We start from the raw sequence: 19307 nt of genomic DNA on the forward strand, positions 1-19307 counted from the left end.
TTTGAGTGGGTCTTGATTGGTTTACTGGAGTCCTATAAAAGAGGAAACATTTTGGAAATGAGAGATTCAGAGAGAGCAGAGAATGCTGCAGTACCATGAAGCAGAGAGTCCATCAGCCAGTGTTTTGGAGATGAAGGAAAATGCCTCCCGGGAAGCGTCATGAAACAGGAAGCCAGGAAAGAAAGCTAACAGATGACGCTGTGCTCACCATGAGCTTTTCCAGATGAGAGAGAAACCATGACTGTGTTTGTCATGTGCCTCCTCGGATGAGAGAGAGACCCTGAACTTCATTGTCCTTCTTGAACCAAAGTATCTTTCCCTGGATACCTTTGATTGGACATTTCTATAGACTTGTTTTTTTTTTTTTTTTTTTTTTTTTTAAAGGAAAGACAGAGAGAAGGAAGGAAGGATAGAAGGAAGGAAGGAAGGAAGAAAGGGAAACATCTTTAAACATTTTCTTGTTTTATTGTATTCTGTTTCTCCGTATTTGTTACATGGGCTGGGGCCGGGAATCGAACCGAGGTCCTCCGGCATAGCAGGCAAGCACTTTGCCCGCTGAGCCACCGCGGCCCACCCTAGACTTGTTTTAATTAGGACATTTTCTCAGCCTTGGAACTGCAAACTAGCAACTTATTAAATTCCCCTTTTTAAAAGCCGTTCTGTTTCTGGTATATAGCATTTTGGCAGCTAGCAAACTAGAACAGCTGCTAAAGTTCAAGGTTGTTCTCTCATCTGGAAAGGCACATGGCAAAATGGTCAGGGTTTCCCTCTCATCTGGAAAGGTATGTGGCAAATACAGCATCATCTGCTAGCTTTCTCTCTTGGTTTCTTTTCGTGAAGCTCCCCGGGAGGCATTTTCCTTCTTCATTTCCAAAGGTCACTGGCTGGTGAACTCTTTGCTTCTCGTAGCTATGCCATTCTCTGTTCTCTCAGAATCTCATGGCTTTTTCTCTTTTAGTTTTCTAGCTTTTTCCAAAGTGCTTCTTCTTTGAAAGGATTCTAGTAAAACCAACCAAGACCCACCTAGAATGGGTTGGAGACACATCTCCACCTAATCCAGTTTAACAACCACCCTTTTTTTTTTTTTGCATGAGCAGGCACCAGGAATCAAACCTGGGTCTCCGGCATGGCAGGCGAGAACTCTGCCCCTGCATCACCATTGCCCGCCCAACAACCACTTTTGATTGAATCCCATCTCCAGGGAGATGATCTAATTAAAGTTTCAAACATATAGTGCTGAATAGGGATTATGGCTGCCTTTACAAAAATATGGCTTTCCTAGGGTACATACATCCTTTCAAACCAGCACATTCCACCCTCTGGACCTAAAAAAGACATGTTTGTCCCATACATAAAACACATTAATTCCATCACAATATCAGAAATCCTTAAACCATTTCAGTAGCAATACAAATGAAATATAAAGTTAGAAACAGTACAAATTTCTATCAAAGTTAGTTACAGGCATGGTCTGTTCTAAGTCAAAATTTTCCTCTGGTTCTGGACCTGTGAAACTCAGAACAAGTTATCTGCAGCCAACATACAAAGGAGAAACAGTCATGGGATACGTATACCCATATCCATAGAGGAGGAAGGAGCGCAGGGGTGACAGGACCCATGCAGTTTCAAAAACCCAAAAGGCAAAATCCATTAGACTTCAAAGTCTGAGTCATTTATCTTCAAGGCTTTAGAAAGCGGCAGTCCCTCCCCTTCCAAGGGCCTATGCAGAGGCCTGCCTCTCTCTAAACGCAATCTTGGGGGACATTGGGGAGATACTGTTTTCTCGGCTCCACCCTCTCCAAGCATCAGGGTTGCACCCAGGCTCTCTGCCATCTCTGGGGCATATGCTCAACCCACCATGTGGTGGCAGCCAGGCTCTCCCCAAACCCAAATGCTTCACCCTCTCCAAGGCCTGAGGCGGCATGACTGTTCCACTGAAACAAGGTGGAAGGCCCATCCTCTGCCTTCGGGGCAAACTCATCCTCTCCCTGTGCTTGGGTAGGTCCGTTCTCCTGGCCCAAGGCTTCTTGACTTCAGACCCCACCATGGGGTCTCTGGAGTTACTTTTCTTCCAATGTGTCCCTTCTCTGTCCCTCTCAGTCCCAACTGGCAGTGGTTCTCTTTATACAGATTCTGCAACACTCTCGTTGGCTTTCTATACAGTAGCCTCAGATCATGCCCATCAGACATAAGGTGTTTCCACAAATCCTTCCTGGATAACTCCATGTCCAATCTTGGCTTTCTGTGAAGTGGCTGGCTGGTTCCACATTTGGCCAAATCCTCACGTGGGGCACTATTCTCTGTGGTCTCCCCTCCTGGAAGCCCAGAATTTTCCAGAACATCAATTTCTGGTTTCTTTGTATCCAAGAGTTCAGTTCCTAGTTTACTTCTTTCCTGTCACATTTCACTATAAGCTGTGAGGAGAAACCAGGCTGCACTTTCCACGTTTAATTTGGAAATCTCTTCTGCTAAATATCCAAGTTCATGGCTTTAAAAATCTGTCTTCCAGCCAAAGCCACTAGTCAATTTTTCCTGATAACCTGCCATTTTAAAAAAGGATCACCTTCCTTCCAGTCTGCAAAAACACATGCTTCATTTCTGTTTAGAGCCTCATCAGAGGTATCTTTAGAGTCCACAATAAATTCCCTTTAAAAAAGCCATTCTGTTTCTGGCATATTGCATTCCAGCAGCTTTAACAAACCAAATGCCTCTTAAGCTAGGAAGTTCATGATTCAAATTGGAAAACTTCTGCCCAGCCATGGGTGTGGCTTTTCTGAGTGCATTTCTGAGGCCTCACGCTCAGTGAGGGGCTTTTTGCTCGCCCACCTGCTCTTGACTTCCTGTCTTCTGGGAGGGGGGGGTGACTTCTCTGAGTGGTAGGCTCAGGAGAAGGCTCGGAGCCTCCCTGGCCCAGCACCTTGCTCTGTCACTCCCTCTGAGAAGGGCCCGTACCAGGATATATGAGGGGTGAGGGAACAGATCTTAGGGCTGGGCACTGGAGTTCACCTCAGGGGCAAGGGTTAGGAAACCCATCACAGCAGTATTTCGATCCCTGTGTATCTTTTTTCTGAGAAGGGGAAGAAAGAGGAGCTTAGTCCCCTCACACCCAATACCAGGAAGCTACTAGCTTAGCATTGTTATCTAGCTCCTCATATTCCAAATTCTCAGGGAAGTAAGCCACAGAATATCTATGGTCAAAGAAACTTGCATTTTTTTTTAAACCTCTGCAATTATGGCTTAATTAGTATTATCCAGGACTCAGGCATTCAGAATTCTTCCTGAAATTATACATAAGCAATGCAAATGGAAAGAATACAAAAGCCAATATAATATAACGAAACAGTACACTATCACAAAACTTTTATATTACAAGAATGCTATTTTGACACACAGGCACCTTAGGAGAATGATAATCTCAAAACCCATAATGTTGTCAAATTGTTCCCTAAGAAGCCAAGCATGTAAAAAAAATGGCCATAATTGATGAGTTTGAGTTTTGTTAAGAAAAATCAAATTCAAATACATTGGATAACTAGCCCTGAGATGCAAAGTTCAAGTGTCTTTTTACCTTGGGTCTAATTTCATTCATAAAGGGGCAAACCAAAATGCATGAAGACATACCCTACACTAAATGTGACCCCATCCTTTCAGAAGCTGGCACAATCAATTAAAAATATTTAATTATATGGAGCATCTCAAGTTCCTAAGCAGTCCATATTTAGATAAACTGGAAAGACATTTACGGCCAGCACTTTCATAGATCTCTTGGTGGGTCTAACGTCAACAAAGTTTAACATGGCACTCTTGTACTCTAAGCTTGGGGTTTTGGAGATACATTTTTAACATGGGAACTGCAAAAATAACTGTCATTATGTGGTAACAGGAGTTAAAGACTGCAGAGTCCTTAAAAAAAAAAAGGACTGTACCGTCCTCATGCAAAGATTAGCATGTATCTTTCTCTCTATTAGTCCTTCAATGACAGACTTACAGAACGTTTGACTCTAACAATCCCACCCAGTGAACAGACTGGTTACTCTTCACTTTATAAAGTGGTAACCGGGCTATGCAAAGTTTGATATCAACTGATCTAGATTTCTGAGTATCAGTTATGGATGAAAACTGTCACAATTCAATTTTATCACCCCCACCATGAGTGTGCAGATCAAAATTTTTTATCAGCAAACTACAGAAAAAGATGAACAGTCAGAATATCATGCAAAATGACAAAAGTGAAAGACCAGCTTCTATTCAAGAAGAATAATTTCAGTCTGTGAAAAGAACAGCAATACTAATAAAAAAATTATATTTATTCAGAAGCATTCAGAATGTTAACAAAACAGCTGCAACTTTTTTTTTTTTTTTTTGCAATTACAGAGTAGTATTTGCTTAACAACAACTGGAGAAGTTGCATGAGAGACAGCTGAAGATGAAAAAACTACTATCCCTATCTATAATTAATTTGTGCTGTGCAGCAACAAGAACCTACTCCAGATTTCCATGCCAATTTACAACCCCCATACTGCACCACGCAGGCGTAATGGCCCCTGAAAAGATCACTAGACCAGGGCTCTCTAATGACACATCTGGTAGTACGTTACCCATACAGAAAGACGACGCTGTGCAGTTTAAAAACAAATCTCACACAGCCTTACATTTTAAATTTCTCTTTAGAAGGAGAGAATTATGCAAAGGTGGCTTAACTTTTTTATAGACAAGAGAAAAAAACTCTGCTAGAACCAACTTATTCACCGTCATCACCTTCATCTTCGCCTTTTTTGCTTTCCTCATCATCTTCATCTTCCTCCTCCGCCTTTTTCTGGCTTTTCTCAGCTTTGAGAACTACCATTCTTGCCGCATGAGGCTTTCCTTTAGCTCGGTATGCAGCAACATCCTTCTCATACTTCTCCATCTTCGTCACAAGGCTGCTTGTCACCTGCAGTGGTGCCATTCCACAGCTCTCCCAGTTTCTCTGCAGTGTGGCCAGTGGGTAGGCCAGGAGGCCTGCCTTTGATTTGGGGCTCACTCCCAGAACAAAGCAGGAAAAAGGCTGAAGGAGGCCTTTTGGATGCACTGGGATCCTTGAACTTCTTTTTTAATTTCCCCCTTTAGAAGGAATATAAGTTTTCATTTCTCTTTCATAGTGGGCCTTGTCTGCCTTGGCCATGTCTTCAAATGTTCCTTTCTTTTTACCAGGCATGGTTTTCTACCTGTCTGAGCACTTCTTAGAAAACCCTGAAAAGCTGACCAAAGCATTTGGGTGCTTCTTCTTGTGCTTCTCACAGCAAGTCTGCAGGAAGAATGCACACAATGACACTTTGCTTCTTGGGTTTTTAGGGTCTCCTTTGCCTATGTCTAGTTATTTTCGTCTGTGAGGCACAGTCTCCTGGCTCACGCATGCCCGGCACTGTCTCTTAGAGCTCTACATGCTGCAATGACTGTTGAAACCTGCATTCTTATTTTTTTAAAAATATTTTTATTGAGAAATCTTCCCACACCTATGATCAATACATGGTGTACAATTAGTGGTTCACAATATCATCATATAGTTGTGTATTCTTCACCATGATCTCTTTTTTTTTAACATCTGTATCACTCCAGAAAAAGAAATAAAAAGAAAATACTCATACATATCACACACCTCAACACCTCCCTCTCATTGACCATTAGTATTTCCATCTACCCAATTTATTTTATGCCTTATCTCCCTATTATTTGTTTATTTTTCATCCATACTTTTTTACTCATCTGTTCATATCCTGGATAAAAGGAGCATGAGACACAAGGTTTTCACAATCACACAGTCACACTGTAAAAGCTATATAGTTATACAATTGTCTTCAAGAAACAAGGCACCTGGAACACAGTTCAACAGTTTCAGGTACTTCCCCTTCAGCCACTCCAACACACCATAAACTTAAAAGGGATATCTATGTCATGCATAAGAGTAACCTCCCGGATAACCTCTCAACTGTGTTTGAAATTTCTCAGCCACTGCAACTTTGCTTTGTCTCTTTCTTCTTTTGGTCAAGAAGCCTTTCTCAGTCCCACGATGCTGGGTCCTGGCTCATCCCTGAAGCCCTGTCCCACATTATCAGGAAAAGTTGCACCCTTGGGAGTCATGTCCCACATAGGAGGGAGGGCAATGAGTTTACTTGCTGTGTTGACTTCAAGAGAGAAGCCACATCTGAGCAACAAAAGAGGTTCTCTGGAGGTGACTCTTAAGGATAATTATAAGTAGGCTTAGCTTATTCTTCATAGGAATAGGTTTCATAGGGGCAAACCCCAAGAATGAGGGCTCGGCCTATTGATTTGGTTGTCCCCAATGCTTGCAAGAATATCAGAAACCTACCTTCTTACAACAACTCTCCTCATACCAGAGGGGGAAGAGTCTGCTGGAGATGGTGCAGTTAGGACCCAGTCCAGTGAAAAAGCTTTGTGTCTGAGGTCAGGCCTTGGCTCCTTGACTAGGAACCCATCCTGTGGGTGCCCCTATTCTCAGTGGGTTCTGTCCTCCACACGTTACGTGCTCAGGATCCTGCAGTTTAGTTCTGCTAAAAGCTGCCCCTCTAAGCTGAGAATTGGGCGACTTGGGAACCATTCCCCAAGATATTTGTCCAGAGCTGTCCAGACATGGAGCTTCCAGAGAGTCAGCCTAGGCCCTGGCTCCCTCCTCCCTCTGCAGCTCAGCAGAAATCTCATCAGGAAATTGGCTTGTTCATCTCAGCTTCTGTCAGAGAGCTCCCAGACCTCCCAGTTCCAGTACTCAGTCCCTGGTGCCATCCCTGATACTTCCTTTGTACCAGTCAATCACCAAATCCCGATGCCACTCGATTCAGCCCCTCCATGCACAGTCCCCTCTCCTGGCCCAGAGCTCTCATCACCGCACATCCAGATTACCAGGGCGGGTTTCAGGAGAGGAAACCTCTAGCACCATTGCTTAGGTGACTGGTGTACTTATTTGATCACAAGCCACATACTTACTGCAGTGTGTCCAACCCTTAGACTTCCAACATGGTTAGCCTTGGACTTATCTCCCTCTTTGAGCCGTGAGACTCAGAAGTGGCACAAGTCCCATTCACCCAATCTTTAGTGAAAATCTAAGATGTGCCACAGAGCAGGCTTCTGCCATTGCAGTTAGAGATGTGGCATGAGGTTCGTTGGTGTGTGTTCTATGCCAGGCCTGATTTTATCTCCCACCAACAGGACCTGGTCCAATTACTGTTAATTGGATGGGTGGCTGGTACCAGCCCTCCTATATGAAAACAAGGTGAAGAATAATTGGTGAGGAGTCCCCTCCTATTTTAAGGAGCTCAGAAAAGAAAACTTCTACAGGTTTCCTCCATTTCCAGAGAGAGATCCTCTTCCTGCTGAGAAATTCTAGCCTTTCAGAGAATGGAGAAGAGTTAACTATTATCTTTGTGTTATCTGAAGTCAGGCTAAGCTCAGGGAGTATGGGGCAGGAGGGAGGAGCATGTGGGGGAGGGCAGAGGCAGAATGCAGGCAGAGGGCAGAGCAGGCCCTAGCAGTACACAGAGCAGATGTGCACAGCTCACAAGGCGGAGCAGGCTGCACCACAACAAGCCACCAGCTCAGGAGGGAGGCGCTAAGTCAGCGCTGGACCCTGCCCTCACCCAGCACCCAGTATAAAGCCTGGCAGAGTGCGGCCCTCAGTTGACATTTGTGCAAATAGTGTATATGGTGGAAGCAAAAGTGAATTTTGTATGAGGTTGTAAAGGGAGGATGGTGGGTTGTAGCTGTGTAGTCCAGAGAAAACATGTTCTCAATCTTAATCCATTCTTGTGGGTGTGAACCCATTGTAAACAGGACCTTTTGATGAGGTTACTTTAGTTAAGGTGAGGCCAAAATGAGTCAGGATGGGTCTTAATCCTACTACTGGAGACCTTTATAAGCAGAATGAAATTCAGACAGAGGGAGAGAAAGCCATGGGGAGAAGCCAGAAGAGGCCATCACATGTGTTGCCATGTGACAGAAGAGTCAAGATGGCTGGTAGCCAGCACCAAAATGCCAGAGTCTTCTGGGAGAAAGCATTATCTTGATGGCACCTTGATCTTGAACTTCTCCTACCCTCAAACTGTGAACCAAAAATTCCTGTTGTTTAAACCACCCCATTGCATGGTATTTGTTTTAGCAGCCAAGAAACTAAAGCAGGGAGCTAAAGCATAGTTCACAATAAAAAGGGTCAAACTCCCAAGCAAACTTTACAAACTGTCCTGCTTACCTGATGTTCTGGGTTGAATTTGTGTCTCCCAAAAAGACATGTTCAAGTCCTAATCCCCAGTTACCCATCTGCAAATGTGATCTTATTTGGAAATAGGGTCTTTACAGAAAACATTGGTTAAGTCAAGATGAGCTCACTGGATTAGTGAGCTAATCCAATAACTGGTGTCTTTATAAACAGAGATTAGGAGTCAAAGAGACAGAGGGGAAAAGACCATGAGACAATGGAGGCAGAGACTGGATGGCGCAGCCACAAACCAAGACATGCCAAGGGTCACCAGCAACCTCCAGAAGCCAGGAGGGAAACACGGAGCAGAATCTCCCTCAGCACTTCCAAAAGGAACCAACTCCACCGACACCGTGGTTTTGGACTTCTGGCTTCTAGAACCGTGAGAGAATAAATTGCTATTTCAAGTCACCCGACTCATGCTCATCTGTTATGGGCTGGATCACCTCCTTGGTGACTTGCAGGAGCTGGCCTCCCTGCCCCACCTGCCCTCTCAGCACAGCCATATGCATCCTTGGCCTGGGAGCCATTCTGCAGTCTCCTGACTCAGCTGATATGACATGTGTTCAGCGGGTTCACGTCCCCTGTACTTCATGGACGGCCCCATGCTGGCCCCAGAGACAAAACGTGGAACTGATCAGTCCTGGGAGTCCCATCTAAATGAAGGGAATTCAGGGTGAGGGGCAATATTGACTAAATGCATCGACTTGATTTTCCTTTTCACTTATTTAAGGTTAAGAATCAAGGTAGGGAAGAACCTTTTCCCAAATCACACAGCAATTGTGAGAATTAGAATTTGTAGTCAAAGACTTAATTTCCCAACTGTCATTTGGCACGTTGCACCTGCTACCCCATCCCATCTCCCCTTGATGCTCCCTTTAGCCTGAAGCCCCCATACCTGCTCTCTGGGCCACAAGAGCTCACAGCCAGGATTGCCTAGGAGCCTTGTGCCTGAGCCTGTCTCCCAGGCCTGTGCATCTTTTCTCCAAAATGATAACAATAAACCTTTCCTTTTCCTAGCCACAAGAAGAATGGAGGCTCAGTGGAGAAGGAGGTGGGTCACCTGGCTTGTACCCTGCAAAGAGGTAGGGCCTTGGGGTCGGACCAGTCGGGAGTTCAAGCCCCACCTGTACCATCTGCTTAACTCATCTACACCATCCACTCCTGCCAGATAGGACTGTTGTCACAATCACCGCCCAGGGCTCGGAAGGTCTTGGGCTTTGCCCATCGAAGAAGGCTGCGGCATCCCGGTGTCCTCTGGAGCTCCCTCACCAAGGCTGCTCAGGAGCTGCTGCTTGATTTGGAGTATGAGGAAAGTGATGGTTTGAGGCTCAACAATGTGGGCGCACCTGTGTCTGGCCAGCTCACTGGACAAGGCGGACAAGGTGTGGAGCCAGCGGTCCACTCTCTCTCATTCCTCCCAGGGTGGGCTCCTGGGGCTTGGAACAGTGGGAGAAAACACTCCCCACAATGGGGGAAACCCAAGCCCAGCTGTACTGTCAGCAACAGCATTCCTGGGCTGGGGAGGGGGTGGCACCAGGAGACGGCATTGCTGCCTCCCCCCACCCACAAAGGCCTCTCCTGTGGCCACCTGGAAGCCAAGAGGGAGAAAAGGTCATATCAGCCCCACCTCCATGGGGCCGACCAGCTGATGGGTCAGAGCTACTGGACTGCAAGGCTTGATAGGAACGCAGCAGCCTTGAGTCCCACTACCTCACTTCACAGCTGGGGAAATTGAGGCCAGAGGGGGAAGTGACTTGTCCCAGGTCATGCGGCCAGGGAGTGGCACATCTGGACGGAAGGAGATTTACTGCATCCCTGCCCTTGGCGGTACTTGCTCTAGAGCAGCTGCACTGGTTTGAAAGGGTTTACATACCCTAGAAATGCCATGTTTTAATCCTAATCCCATTTTGAAAAGACAGCGTTTTTTCTAATCCCAGTACTGTATGGCGGAAACTTTAATTAGATTATCTCCATGGAGATGTGACTCAATCAGATTTGGGTATTAAACTTGATTAGGTGGAGACATGTCTCCACCCATTCCTCGTGGGTCTTGATTACTTTACTGGGATCCTATAAAAGAGGAGACATGTTTTGGAGCCATCCAGTGACCTTTGGAGATTCTGAGAGAGCAGAGAATACCGCAGAACCACAAAGCAGAGTCCACCAGCCAGAGACTTTTGGAGATGAAGAAGGAAAACACCTACCAGGAACTGGAGAGGAAGCTAACAGATGATGCCATGTTAGCCATGCACCCTTGCAGATGAGAGAGAAACCCTGAATTTCACTGGCCTTTTTGAACCAAGGTATCCTTCGCTGGATGCCTTAGATTGGTCATTTCTATAGACTTGCTTTAATTGGGACATTTCCACCATCCAAAAACTGTCCATTTATAACTTAGTAAATTCCCCCTTTTAAAAGCCATTCTGTTTCTGGTATATTGTATTCTGGCAGTTAGCAAACTAGAACAGCAGGTTTCTCAACCTTGTCACTTATTGACATTTCAGACAAGATAACTCCTTGTGGAGCAGCCAGGTGCACTGTTGGGTGGTGGGACAGCAAACCTGGCCTCTGCCCATGAGGCATCAGGAGCTCCCCTCACTTGATGAACAGACACGTCTCCAAACTGAGTGTCTCCTGGGTGTGTAGGGGCCACCCTCAGGTGAGAACCGCTGCTGCAGGCCAGTGGCTCAACTTCAGGGTACACTGGGATCACCCAGGAAGCTTTGTTACAATCCAGAGTTTCAGATCCAGGGGGGCGGGGGTGGGGCCAGGGAATCTGCATTCCTAACAGCTGCTCCCATGCTGCTGCTGCAGCTGCTGGTCCGGGGTGTCACATGTAGGGCCCCTGCTCGAGAGGATGTGCCCTGTGAAGGCTGGGCCAGCTCCCAACACATGGGGTGACGCCAGCACAAGCCCAGCGCTGGCAGACACAGGGGCCCAGTCAGCAGCTGTGGAAAGAACTCCTGGGGCTGGGGTGGGGGGCACTGAGGCTCTCTCCAGCGTCAAGAAGAAAGGCAAAGAGGGCAGAGAACCCCAGCACCTCCCCTGCCCGCAGAGCTGGTGAATGGGTCCCAGGCTGGAAGCTGGACACAAGCTGCCCTACCGGCTACGACCCTCTGGGGAAGGGGTGCCCAGGTTCCGCCAGAATGTGAAGGAAGTAGGCAGCTCCTGGGGTGACTGCAGCCCCCCAGCCAGACCCGTAAGAGGATCATAGCCAATTTCCTCAAATGTTAGCCAGCTCTCTCTTTTCCTAGGAGGGAAACTCCGGAAGTCCCCTACCCTCTACTTCTCATAGCCTGCAAGAGAAATGCGAGGCACCACTGAGCAGCCTGAAGCCACCCATGGCAGATCCTCTGTCCCTGAAAACAGACGAGGAAACCTCTCCCCACTCCCTGGGTTCTACTCCCCACCTTCTCTTTCAGTCCCCTGTACTCATCCAGCTCTCCCCCTACGTAGGGCTTTGCGAATGCTGTTCCCCTATCTGGAATGCTGTTCCCTCCCCTATTCACCTCCTTAACTTCTATTCATCCTTCAGGTTCGGATCAAGTGACCCTCTCTGGGCAACCTTTCCAGACCTATCTCAGCACAGTGCATCCTCATTCTCAGTGCCTGTCACTGTCACATTTGTCTGCGTGTGCCCACTGTCAGTCTTCCCCACTGCAGCAGCAGTGAGCTCCTCGCAGGCAGAGGCCAGGTCTGTCTTTGCTCCCCTCTATCCCCACTGCCTGGCATTGATCAGATACTCTGCAACTATCTGTTGAATGAACGGATGAATTAAAAATTTTTCTTGGAATGCTAGCTAATAATATAATATAATATAGATAATATAAAAATTATCATAACTCTAGAACAGAAAGATGGCTGAATCCTTCCTGTGGAATAAGATACAACCTACTTCTCAGCCTCGTTTGTAGGGACAGATAGAACAGTGCAAGAAAAGGGTTGAAGGTGGCATGTGGTGTTATGACAAGAAGACTGGCAAGCCTGTGTTCCAGATACCAAGTTTGGGGATTGCAAATGGTGGAGTACAGACTCAGGAGCTTGCTGAACACAGACGTGGGATTGGGCAGGTATGCCAGCCAAGCCGGGACACTACCCTCCCTCAAAGCCAGGCCAGTTTCCCTCAGGGAGCGTCCCTCTGAGATCTGCTGAGCTCAGCTGGTGGCCAGTCCTTGAACTTTCCTTGAACTCCGCGGTGGGCGTAGCAGCCCTGGGAGGGGGGACGCTGAGAGCAAGCTGGGCTAGGGGGACACAAGGCACAGGCCAAGAGTCTCGTTTCACTCCCTGCCAGTCATGTCCTGAGAGACAAGCAGCTATAGCCAGCAGTCAAACAAGGGAAAGGGAAAAATGTAGTTTTTAGGCAAAAACCAAGGGCAGTAAAACAGAAGTAAAAACACGGGTGAGGGGGAACCTTCTTGTGGGGTTCTGCTCAGGGGCTCCCAGCTCTGAGCCAAGGGGTGTGGATGGGTGGGAGGGGGGCCCGGGCACAGGCTGCTTGGCCCCAACACTTGCAGAAAGGGGGGCTACGTTCAGGTGGACTCTCCCATGAACCGTCCATGCAGGCTTCATATTACATAACCAAGGGGGCCTCTGGGGAGAGGGCAACAGATTCTCCCCGGATTGTGGGTTCCCCCGCAATCACCCTTGGGGAGGTTCATTTGTTCTGTTCTGTCTCATGTTCTACCAATTAAATAAGAGCTCTTGGGTTTCCATTGGTTCTAAATTACCAGACTAAAGTTCCGAGCGGAGTACAGTTCACTACCTAGGTGGAAAAGGCACTAGCTCCGTGGAGTTTCAGTGCTTGGCATTCTCTGAGTAGAGACAGACTCCTGTTTCTGGGAATAATAGGGTTGGGCAAACAATACACCTGCTCGCTTTCCTTCCACCGTGACATTAAGTACAACTCTGCGTATCCCTCTCCTCCCCTAGTCTCAATGCTTTTTCTCAACAATGTGCTCCATGGCCTGGAAACTTTCTCAACAGCCTGTGTAACAGGACAGCACTGGGCGGGGCCTCGCCGAGGGACCTGAGTGAGCTCTTTTGTCCAGGTGGGCAGGGAGAGGGCAGCCTGGCTCCGTGAGGGCCAGTTCTGAGGCGTGTTCTGGGTTGTTGGCATCTGGTGGGTATTGAGTTTCCATGTGGCAATGTCTAGGTTACAACAAGAAGCACAAAAGTCATAAAAGGCTAAAACTACTTCTGGAGTTCAGTAAAAAGAAAGGCTGGGGCGCCTGCTGAAATGAGGATGCTCGATCTTAGCACAGCGTCACTGTGCCCCTGAGGACAGCGAGCAGACAGGCCTGGAAGCAGACACCGGGTGGGGGCTGGAGCCGCCTTCCAGGGACACTGGGCCTGCCCCTGCCTCCTCCGAGCAGCCACTTATTCTACCTGGCGAGTCCTGTCATAGGCGAAAGAACCGAGAGCACAAAAATACATCCATTTCTTTCCAGAGTAGATAAGTGGGTCCAACTTCCCTGCACTGCCCTTATTATCACAGGGGCTAACTGTATCTGAAGAGGCAGTCTAGGAGCTTAGTACTGAAACCAAAGTAGTCATCTTACTTTCCAAAGGTGCAAGTCTCTCCGGTCCTAATGGGAATAGAGCTCCAGTTCGTGTGACCAAAAAGTCACCCCTCGAGCCAGCAAAGGTGCTCAGTGCCCAGGAGGGGCCGCGTCCTCAGGCTGAGCTGCAGCCATGAGAAAGGCTGGCCAAGGGGTGTGGGTGACAGCTGCTGCTGCCCCCTCCCGGACCGGCACAAGGCTCTGTTGCTCTGGGGAGACACACGGTCCCCTGCCCCTGTCATCAGCTTCCGCATCCTCCATGGACTTTTGGTGCAGGCCACTGCCAGGCGGCACTGGCACACAGCCCGGGCAGGCCACTCTCCAGCCCCACAGGCCACTGGCCCTAGGTCTGGATGCCCACAGCTTCTGGAGGAAGCCCAGGGATGTCCTGGAGTGTGGCAATGGCAGGAAGCCTCTCTAAACACATCACCTTACGCAATCACCCGAGAGGTAAAGGGCCATTTTCCCTATTTTAAATGATGTACAAACGAACTTCAGAGAGGGTAAGTAGTTTGCTCAAGTTAATCCACTAGTTAGTGCCAAGTAGACGTTCGCGTTCGGTCAGCCAATCCCCGTCTTCCCAGAAGCAACAACTCCTACTCCGGGCCAGGACAGGGATCGTAGGCCCAGTTTGTGTTTCACTAGAGAATTTTCTAGAAGGTCCTTGAGGCCCCTTATAGAAACAGCAGCAGTTTTGCTCACGTGAGCACTCAGAGCGCCCCACAGGGTTGGCTTTGCAGCGTCCTGTGGAGCGCAGTGCCGCCCACCCGCCACTGGGGTCCCTTCCACTGCCTGACCCCAGGAGGAATTCTGAAGGCTACACTGTCAGAGTTAAAGCAGTTGCCCCGCAGTGAGCAGGGATGAACTACGACCCTCGTTTAGGAAAGTAAGCAAACCCTGACCTCAAAAGAACTTGCTTCAGCTGAGACCTTCGGTTTGTACAATTGTGTGCCGATTATATAACAAGAATGGGCTCGTAGTTCTCTTTGGCAAGAGGGAGCTCTTTGCCAGTGCCTCCAGCTCCTCCTCCCTCCGGAGGGCGGGTGGCTGGATCCTTGGCAAAGCTTTGGTTCTTTCTTGGGGGAACTGCTGGGGCACCTTCTCCCTGCTACATCTCCCCATACCCAGTGCCCCCCTTACCTGCAGGGCCGGGGCCAGGAACCACCCACAGACCACCCATGGGTGACCCCAGGAGGCTAGCAGAGCAGTGACCCTGTTGCCTCTCCCAACGGGGACCTTGTCTTCTGCCTGAGGCTCTGACCCTGGGGCCAAGGCCGTCCCTCCCCCGCCCGCAGCTATCCTCACGGACCCAGTAGAGGCTGCAGGGAGTACTGAGGCCCTAGCATAACTCAGGCTCCCCATCTACACTTTTCCTTTCCTGGTCTCCTTACCACAGAATCGTTACATCTTACGGCTGCAAGGAGTTTTGCAGCTTATCTAGCTCCAAATCCTCACTTTCTACATGAGAAAGCTGAGTTCTGGGGATTAGCAGAGCTGAGACATGATGTTCTTTGTTCTGGGCCAGTTCTCTTTCCCCTTCACTTGCATTACCTCTCAAAGCAACGGACGGCTAGTGGTGGCAGTCAGGGTGCCACCAGAGGTGGGTTTGAAGCATCAGATCCTAGAGGCCCCTCAAATCACCAACTCCTACCCTAGCTGCACCCACTCTAGTCCCGAGCAGGCTGAGCAATTTCTTCAGCAATAGTGACCAGTCCCTTCTTAGCCCTTCTTCACTCTGTAAGCTCAGCTGCACTCAGTGCCTTTGAGTCTCTCAGCTCCAGAGTGAGGAATGGACTCTGGGAAGCACACTCTCCCACCTGCCAGGGCCTAGAAGATGAGGTGCTGGGTGACCAAGGCTGGGCATGTTGGACTCAGTGTCAGTGGGGAGGGGCAGGGCCGCACTCCCCTTCCTCCGTGTCCCTACAGACCCCTCTACCCCAGGAGCTCCCTTTCAGTTGTTCCCACAGGCATGTCTCCCTGGTGAGCCCGTCAGAAATGCGCACAAAGCAGAGCTAAGCGGTAGGCAAGTCACGCAGAGAGCGCGGGTTAGAGGGTGGCGTGCTCATGCCAGCTCCTTGCTGAGCAGTTCTTTCTCGTGGAAGATCCCTTCCTAGAATTGGGGAGCGGGGGGTAGGAAGGGGAGGAAAAGCAGCAGGAGCTTAGTTTCTAAGCCTCCACGGACCTACGGCGCAGGCCATCACCAGCCCCCCAGGCTGGAGAAAGTAACACTGTTACTTCCTGTTGCTGCGATTTCCTGAGAAACTTTAAGTCGTGTTGAATTCAGAGGCTGTGGAGTGGCGCCGAGCGGCACAGATCTGTATCCTCGCGGTTCTCTGCAGCCGCTGCAAATCCCGGCCAAGGCCGCGCTCGCCAACGGCAGGGCGAGAGGAAGGGGCGTCCGGGTCGCGCAGGGCGCAGGTGCCCCGGGGCTGAGTTTACACCACAGCCGGGAGCGGAGGCGGGCAGTCACCAGCTTCCAGGAAATAACTCAAAATTAGGAACCTAACATTGCCGTAGACCCTTCGACCCTCAAGGTTTCGGGGGGCCGGAGAAGCGCGCTGCCCAGAGGTTGAAGCTCCTCAGTGAGTTGGCTTTTCGGGAAGGGACGGAACTGGGGGCGGCGGCACTGTCCAGCGGGTCCGGCCCTAGACTCCACTGCTGAGCCGGGCCACATCCCCTTGGTGCCCCGCAAAGTCCCCGGAGGCCTGGGCCGCCATGGCCGGTCTCCAGGGTTGTTGGTCTGGGGGTGGAGCAGGGGAAGCAAGGAGCGGGGGTGGGGGGTGGGGAGGGCCGACTGTGTCGGGGGTCTGCAAATCCTTGGAGCCTGCGCTGCCGGACAGGCCCGGCCACGTCCCCTGGCCCCACCCTCGGCCCCGCCGCGGGTACCTGGCGCGGGATCCCGTCAGCGGTGGACACTGCACGCCCGGCCCGAGCACTGCCTCCGTCCGCTCCCCTCCGCACGTCGGTGTCCGCAAGGCCGCCCTGGCCCTTGGCTCCACCTTCGAGGGCCCCAGAGAGGCTTTATGACCCGCCCCAGCTCCGCCCCCACTGGGGAGAAGAGCCGCCCAGAGGCGTCCGAGGACCGGAGAGCCACAGAGCCCGCGTGTGGGCGAGCGTGAGCATTATACATCCGCTGCAGCCGCTTTGACATTTGAGTCTACAACAACAGAAACCCAAGCCTGCATGTTATATGGCGTTGTTGTTTTTTTCTTTCTTAGAGAAGTTGTGGGTTTACAGAGCAATCATGCAGAAAATACAAGAATCCCACACGCTTTCCCACCAAAACCTCGCACCGGTGTGCAATATTTGTTACAACTGATGGTAGCACTTTTAAAATACATACTTGTACTACTAAATAAAGTCCATGGCTTAATTTAGGGGTCACTGTATAATGTAGTTCCATGGATTAAAAAAAAACCCCAACTTTTATTGTTACCATTATATATAATCTAATATTTCCCTTTTGAATCAGAGTCACATGCATATTTTCAGGGCTGTTAATTGTGTTCACGATGCTTTGCTGTCACCACCGTCCATCACCGAAACATTTCCATCATTCCAGAGAGGAACACTACACATTTGAAGCGCCAACTTATCTCCACTCCATCCCCTGCTAACTTATCTGTGTCTTTTTTTTTTTTCAGTCTGTTTTTTTTGTTTTTTGTTTTTTGTTTTTCTTTTTAATTAATTAATTAATTTTTTTAAAATACCAAAAAGCACCAAACACAAACATTCTCACCTTTTGATCATTCCATTCTACATATATAATCAGTAATTCACAATATCATCACATAGTTGCATATTCATCATCAAGATCATTTCTTGGAACATTTGCATCTATTCAGAAAAAGAAATAAAAAGAAAACAGAAAAAAATTCATACATACCATACCCCTTACCCCTCCCTTTCATTGATCACTAGCATTTCAAACTAAATTTATTTTAACATTTGTTCCCCCTATTATTCATCTTTATTCCATACATTTTACTCATCTGTTAATAAGGTAGATAAAAGGAGCATCAGACACAAGGTTCTCACAATTACACAGTCACACTGTGAAAGCTTTATCATTACACAATCATCTTCAAGAAATGTGGCTACCACATTTTCAGGCAGTTCCCTCCAGCCTCTCCATTACATCTTGAATAACAAGATGATATCTACTTGATGCATAAGAATAACCTCCAAGATAACCTCTTGACTCTGGAATCTCTCAGCCATTGACACTGTATGTTGTCTCATTTCACTCTGTGTATGTCTTTTTAATTTCATTTTTCTATCAGTGCATTATTACTGCGTTTTACAAACATACTGGCCCATGACAGATGGGGAAATGTAAAAACAAATTGTTTTCACCACAGATAGCCTGAGAAGCACTGGTGGAGATGGAGGTAGGACTCCCTCCAAGGGGCCTGGGTGGCGAGGCCAATGCGATGCGCAGTACTGAGCCTGCTGTCTGGAGAGTAACCGCTGAGCGTGTGGGATCTCGCACCCAGGTCCGGTGGACTGGGGGGGCTCCTATGGCTTCTGCAACAGCATCAAGTCCCAGTTCCTCATGCCTTAGGAGATGTGTCCTATCACCTCAGTCACCACTGGTCCGCCTTAAACCCCTGCCAACACCTCTTCTCGTGCACAGATTGTAACTGGTTAATCAAGCGTGTATCCTCAAGATCTCAGGGGATGGACACAGTAAGGAGGCCATGTGCAGAGTCTGCTGCCAGGAGTTCACCTCCTGACTGCCACCCTGAGTAGGCCAGGGTTGCTCCTGTGCCACTTTCGTGTGCCAAGGACGCTGCACACAATTTTGGGATATGGTTCAGTCCCTTGGCCACCTGGGATCTCTCCAACTGTTCTCTTTCTGGCCCCATAACTCTCCATTTCAGCTGAGACAGGCTGTCACTGTCCAGCAAACATACCCCACTCTGTCCTACCTGCCAGGCCTCCTCAGGACACCCTCCTCCCAACATGGAAGCTTCCTGACCTTTAGTTCTACACTCCTTGCAAAAGCCTACTCCTGCCCCTCTGGTCTCTGGAATATCTACTTACCCTGCCATCTGTCAGATTCCCCCACTCCATCCAAATAATTTAAACAGAAGTCCTGCCTCTGGCCACTTCACCAGGGATTCCAATTTAATACCCTTAACATTGTTCTAAAATTAGATATTGGTAATGGTTGCATCACTGCGGCTACACTAACCCCACTAAATTGTTCACTTTAAAAGGGTGAGTTTTATGGTTCTGTGAATTATATCTCAATAAAATTGTTATTAAAAAAAATTGCACGGTGCACAGTGGTTTAGTGGTAGAATGCTTCCTTTCATGCCAGACACCCGGGTTCGATTCCTGGACCATGCACCCTCCCCACCCCCCAAAAAAATTGCAGTGTGATGATAACCTCATTCCTCACTCCTGTATCCTAATATCATTCTCTTTGGTTAGATCATTTACCCAATATTAGAATAGCAAACTTAAGATAGTGCAGGATAGTTCAAAGTATAATA

At 48.5% G+C, this 19307-nt stretch overlaps 1 protein-coding gene and 1 pseudogene across 1 annotated transcript in view; both read right to left on the reverse strand.

Moving 5' to 3' along the window:
- EPHX1 (epoxide hydrolase 1) overlaps positions 1-16825 on the reverse strand; it is a 47691-nt gene extending 30866 nt beyond the window's left edge. Inside the window, exon 1 of the mRNA XM_077168585.1 lies at positions 16693-16825. The gene's annotated coding sequence lies outside the window, so the exon portion shown is untranslated. The remainder of the gene's footprint in view (positions 1-16692) is intronic.
- On the reverse strand, positions 583-8757 carry LOC143690380 (high mobility group protein B1 pseudogene; annotated as a pseudogene).
- Positions 16826-19307: the final 2482 nt, after the last annotated feature.

The sequence above is a fragment of the Tamandua tetradactyla genome, chromosome 7 (assembly GCF_023851605.1).
Source record: "Tamandua tetradactyla isolate mTamTet1 chromosome 7, mTamTet1.pri, whole genome shotgun sequence".
NCBI classification, from domain to species: domain Eukaryota; kingdom Metazoa; phylum Chordata; class Mammalia; order Pilosa; family Myrmecophagidae; genus Tamandua; species Tamandua tetradactyla.